The sequence below is a fragment of the Onychostoma macrolepis genome, unplaced genomic scaffold (assembly GCF_012432095.1).
Source record: "Onychostoma macrolepis isolate SWU-2019 unplaced genomic scaffold, ASM1243209v1 Scaffold240, whole genome shotgun sequence".
NCBI lineage: Eukaryota > Metazoa > Chordata > Actinopteri > Cypriniformes > Cyprinidae > Onychostoma > Onychostoma macrolepis.
This window is the reverse complement of record NW_026704754.1, coordinates 1-5000: the sequence shown is the minus strand read 5'-3', so window position 1 is coordinate 5000 and position 5000 is coordinate 1. Positions and strand designations below refer to the sequence as shown.

Here is a 5000-nt window from a genome sequence, read left to right as displayed (position 1 = left end):
AATGAACTGCCGCCTCAAAGCTGCACTGGGCTCGTCCGGGATTTGAACCCGGACCTCTCGCACCAAGCGAGAATCATACCCCTAGACCAACGAGCCACTGAACGCCCCTAGCTACTAAATGTAGAAAGAAGTCTCACAGGGCCGTAAAGATTTCGAGAAACCCTTTCTGCCATATCTCCACTGGCTAGGGTAGCCATCCCAAACCAATGTTGAGAAAATGTCAAGGCTTGAGTGAACCGCAGACGGCTACCTGCTGCGCCGCCCATGTGAGCCATCTCAAAACGACACCTCTTTTCAGCGCAAGCGCCTAAACCACAGAGTGGTCGACCAAGTTTAAATTGAAGACGAGGAACTAAGATCGGCGAGACGCAGGCTTGAAAACGCCAGACACAGTGCTAGTCTTACTTGACGGCGGCGCATACATTGGGGCACGTTAAAGGAGGCCATTGTAGCACACCCTTTCTAGACACGCTGCCAAAGAGAAGGTTGTGACGGGATCCTCTTTGCCGAGCACTGCCAGTCAAAAGACAGCAGGTTCCACCGAGATTTGAACTCGGATCGCTGGATTCAGAGTCCAGAGTGCTAACCGCTACACCATGGAACCAAGCAGAACAGGGTCGCCTTCCTTCTTTTTCAGTGTAGAACTCAGAAGGAGGCACTGAGAAAAGCAGCTGACCATGAGTATCAGTATACTGTCCTGTAGTCTCCCTGCTCCTCTCTGCCGAAACACCGGGATCTTTAGATCTTCAATCTAACGCCTCAACTGAGCTATTTCGCCTCGTGAGCCAATCTCTAACTGCCTGAGCTAACAGCTCAACGCAACGCAAGTCGAGGTGAGAGACCAAGTAGAAGGATGAGACGTCAACATTCAAAGACAAGTACCTAACAATGCTGTGCAAATGAGCCAAATAAATCAGAGTTAATGGCCACCCTCAAAGACAGCGGTTTCAAAGGTGCAGGGCTCGTCCGGATTTGAACCCGGACCTCTCGCACCCAAAGCGGGAATCATACCCCTAGACCAACGAGACACGGAACGCTCCAAAAGCTAGCAAATGCAGAAAGAAGGCTCACAGGGCCGTGAAGATTTCCGAGAAACTCCTCTCTGCCATATCTCCACTGGCTTGGGTAGCCATCAACAAACCAATGTTAAGAAAATGTCTAGACAAAGGACACGAGGCTTGAGGAACTGCAGACGGTTACCCCTGCAGCGCTGCCCATCTGAGCCATCTCAAAAATGACACCACTTTTCAGCGCAAGCTCTCTAAGCCACCGAGTTAAGCAGTCGACCAAGTTTAAATTGAAGACGAGGAACTGAGATCGGCGAGAAGCAGGCTTGAAAACGCACAGACACACTGCTAGTTTTACTTGAGGGCTATGCAATTGGCCAAGGGAAGGCAGAATGGAAGGATACTGCTCAAGAAAAGAGTCTCCAAAGAGAGAGGCGGGCTCATCCGGGATTTGAACCCGGGACCTCTCGCACCCTAAGCGAGAATCATACCCCTAGACCAACGAGCCACAGAATGCTCCCTTAGCTAGTAAATGTAGAAAGAAGGCTCACAGGGCCGAAAGATTTCGAGAAACTCCTTTCTGCCATATCTCCACTGGCTAGGGTAGCCATCCCAAACCAATGTTGAGAAAATGTCAAGGATTGAGTGAACCTCAGACGGCTGCCCTGCAGCGCGGGCCATCTGAGGAATCTCAAAAAAACACCTCTTTTCAGCGCAAGCGCTCTAAGCCACCGAGTTAAGTGATCGACCGAGTTTAAAGTGCAGACGAGGAACTAAGATCGGCGAGTAGCAGGCTTCAAAATGCGCAGACACAGTGCTAGTCTTACTGGAAGGCGGCGTGCGATTGGGGCACGGTTAAAGGAGGCCACTGTAGCACACCCTTTGAAGACACGCTGCCACAGAGAAGGCTCCTCTCTGCTGAGCACTGCCAGTCAAAAGCCAGCAGGTTCCACCGAGATTTGAACTCGGATCGCTGGATTCAAAGTCCAGAGTGCTAACCGTTACACCACGGAACCAAGCTGTAGCTTGGTCGTCTTCCCTTCTGATTGCAGTGTAGAAATGACTCAGAAGGAGGCTCTGAGAAACGCAGCCAACCCGCGAGTATCAGTATGGTTTCCAAAAGGTCTCCACGCCTCCCCTGTGCCGAAACCCGGATTGAACCAGGGACCTTTAGATCTTCAGTCTAACGCCTCCCAACTGAGCTATTTCGCCTGGTTTGGAAAATCTCTAACCCACCGAGGTAACCACTAAACGCAACGCAGTCGTAGGTGAGAGACTAAGTAGAAGGACGAGACGTCAACATTGAAAGACAAGTACCTAACTATACTGTGCAAATGAGCCAAAGAAACCAGAATGAACTGCCGCCTCAAAGCTGCACTTGGGCTCGTCCGATTTGAACTCGGGACCTCTCGCACCAAGCGAGAATCATACCCCTAGACCAACGAGCCACTGAACGCCCCTAGCTACTAAATGTAGAAAGAAGTCTCACAGGGCCGTAAAGATTTCGAGAAACCCTTTCTGCCATATCTCCACTGGCTAGGGTAGCCATCCCAAACCAATGTTGAGAAAATGTCAAGGCTTGAGTGAACCGCAGACGGTTACCCCTGCTGCGCGCCCATGTGAGCCATCTCAAAACGACACCTCTTTTCAGCGCAGCGCCTAAACCACAGAGTGGTCGACCAAGTTTAAATTGAAGACGAGGAACTAAGATCGGCGAGACGCAGGCTTGAAAACGCCAGACACAGTGCTAGTCTTACTTGACGGCGGCGACATTGGGGCACGGTTAAAGGAGGCCATTGTAGCACATCCTTTCTAGACACGCTGCCAAAGAGAAGGTTGTGACGTGATCCTCTTTGCCGAGCACTGCCAGTCAAAAGACAGCAGGTTCCACCGAGATTTGAACTCGGATCGCTGGATTCAGAGTCCAGAGTGCTAACCGTTACACCATGGAACCAAGCAGAAACAGGGTCGTCTTCCCTTCTTTTTTCAGTGTAGAACTCAGAAGGAGGCACTGAGAAAAGCAGCTGACCCGCGAGTATCAGTATACTGTCCTGTAAGACCCTCGCTCCCTCTGCCGAAACACCGGGATCTTTAGATCTTCAATCTAACGCCTCAACTGAGCTATTTCGGCCTCGGTGAGCCAATCTCTAACTGCCTGAGCTAACAGCTCAACGCAACGCAAGTCGTAGGTGAGAGACCAAGTAGAAGGATGAGACGTCAACATTCAAAGACAAGTACCTAACAATGCTGTGCAAATGAGCCAAATAAATCAGAGTTAATGGCCACCTCAAAGACAGCGGTTTCAAAGGTGCAGGTGGGCTCGTCCGGATTTGAACCCGGGACCTCTCGCACCCAAAGCGAATCATACCCCTAGACCAACGAGACACGGAACGCCCAAAAGCTAGCAAATGCAGAAAGAAGGCTCACAGGGCCGTGAAGATTTCCGAGAAACCCTCTCTGCCATATCTCCACTGGCTTGGGTAGCCATCAACAAACCAATGTTAAGAAAAATGTCTAGACAAAGGACACGAGGCTTGAGTGAACCGCAGACGGCTACCCTGCAGCGCTGCCCATCTGAGCCATCTCAAAATGACACCACTTTTCAGCGCAAGCTCTAAGCCACCGAGTTAAGCAGTCACCAAGTTTAAATTGAAGACGAGGAACTAAGATCGGCGAGAAGCAGGCTTGAAAACGCACAGACACACTGCTAGTTTTACTTGAGGGCGGCGTGCATTGGCACAAGGGAAGGCAGAATGGAAGGATACTGCTCAAGAAAAGAGTCTCCAAAGAGAGAGGCGGCTCATCCGGGATTTGAACCCGGGACCTCTCGCACCCTAAGCGAGAATCATACCCCTAGACCAACGAGCCACAGAATGCTCCTTAGCTAGTAAATGTAGAAAGAAGGCTCACAGGGCCGTCAGAAGATTTCCGAGAAACTCCTTTCTGCCATATCTCCACTGGCTAGGTAGCCATCCCAAACCAATGTTGAGAAAATGTCAAGGATTGAGTGAACTCAGACGGCCGCCCTGCAGCGGGCCATCTGAGGAATCTCAAAAACACCTCTTTTCAGCGCAAGCGCCTAAGCCACCGAGTTAAGTGATCGAATCGAGTTTAAAGTGCAGACGAGGAACCAAGATCGCGAGTAGCAGGCTTCAAAATGCGCAGACACAGTGCTAGTCTTACTGGAAGGCGGCGGCGATTGGGGCACGGTTAAAGGAGGCCACTGTAGCACACCCTTTGAAGACACGCTGCCACAGAGAAGGCTCCTCTCTGCTGAGCACTGCCAGTCAAAAGCCAGCAGGTTCCACCGAGATTTGAACTCGGATCGCTGGATTCAAAGTCCAGAGTGCTAACCGTTACACCACGGAACCAAGCTGTAGCTTGGTCGCCTTCCTTCTGATTGCAGTGTAGAAATGACTCAGAAGGAGGCTCTGAGAAACGCAGCCAACCCGCGAGTATCAGTATGGTTTCCAAAAGGTCTCCACGCCCCTGTGCCGAAACCCGGATTGAACCAGGGACCTTTAGATCTTCAGTCTAACGCCTCCCAACTGAGCTATTTCGCCTGGTTTGGAAAATCTCTAACCCACCGAGGTAACCACTAAACGCAACGCAGTCGTAGGTGAGAGACTAAGTAGAAGGACTAGACGCCAACATTGAAAGACAAGTACCTAACTATACTGTGCAAATGAGCCAAAGAAACCAGAATGAACTGCTCCTCAAAGCTGCACTGGGCTCGTCCGGGATTTGAACCCGGACCTCTCGCACCAAGCGAGAATCATACCCCTAGACCAACGAGCCACTGAACGCCCCTAGCTACTAAATGTAGAAAGAAGTCTCACAGGGCCGAAGATTTCCGAGAAACCCTTTCTGCCATATCTCCACTGGCTAGGGTAGCCATCCCAAACCAATGTTGAGAAAATGTCAAGGCTTGAGTGAACCGCAGACGGCCACCTGCTGCGCGCCCATGTGAGCCATCTCAAAACGACACCTCTT

At 51.0% G+C, this 5000-nt stretch overlaps 8 non-coding genes across 8 annotated transcripts; all 8 read right to left on the bottom strand.

The window, feature by feature from the left end:
* Positions 1-27: 27 nt before the first annotated feature.
* Positions 28-96, bottom strand: trnap-ugg (transfer RNA proline (anticodon UGG)). Its single transcript has one exon. It is a non-coding gene; the product is annotated as a tRNA-Pro (tRNA).
* A 436-nt stretch (positions 97-532) lies between these two features.
* Positions 533-604, bottom strand: trnaq-cug (transfer RNA glutamine (anticodon CUG)). Its single transcript has one exon. It is a non-coding gene; the product is annotated as a tRNA-Gln (tRNA).
* An 839-nt stretch (positions 605-1443) lies between these two features.
* On the bottom strand, positions 1444-1515 carry trnap-agg (transfer RNA proline (anticodon AGG)). Its single transcript has one exon. It is a non-coding gene; the product is annotated as a tRNA-Pro (tRNA).
* A 436-nt stretch (positions 1516-1951) lies between these two features.
* trnaq-uug (transfer RNA glutamine (anticodon UUG)) lies at positions 1952-2023 on the bottom strand. The gene has a single exon. It is a non-coding gene; the product is annotated as a tRNA-Gln (tRNA).
* An 866-nt stretch (positions 2024-2889) lies between these two features.
* On the bottom strand, positions 2890-2961 carry trnaq-cug (transfer RNA glutamine (anticodon CUG)). The gene has a single exon. It is a non-coding gene; the product is annotated as a tRNA-Gln (tRNA).
* Positions 2962-3803: 842 nt separating this feature from the next.
* Positions 3804-3875, bottom strand: trnap-agg (transfer RNA proline (anticodon AGG)). Its single transcript has one exon. It is a non-coding gene; the product is annotated as a tRNA-Pro (tRNA).
* Positions 3876-4306: 431 nt separating this feature from the next.
* Positions 4307-4378, bottom strand: trnaq-uug (transfer RNA glutamine (anticodon UUG)). Its single transcript has one exon. It is a non-coding gene; the product is annotated as a tRNA-Gln (tRNA).
* A 358-nt stretch (positions 4379-4736) lies between these two features.
* Positions 4737-4805, bottom strand: trnap-ugg (transfer RNA proline (anticodon UGG)). Its single transcript has one exon. It is a non-coding gene; the product is annotated as a tRNA-Pro (tRNA).
* Positions 4806-5000: the final 195 nt, after the last annotated feature.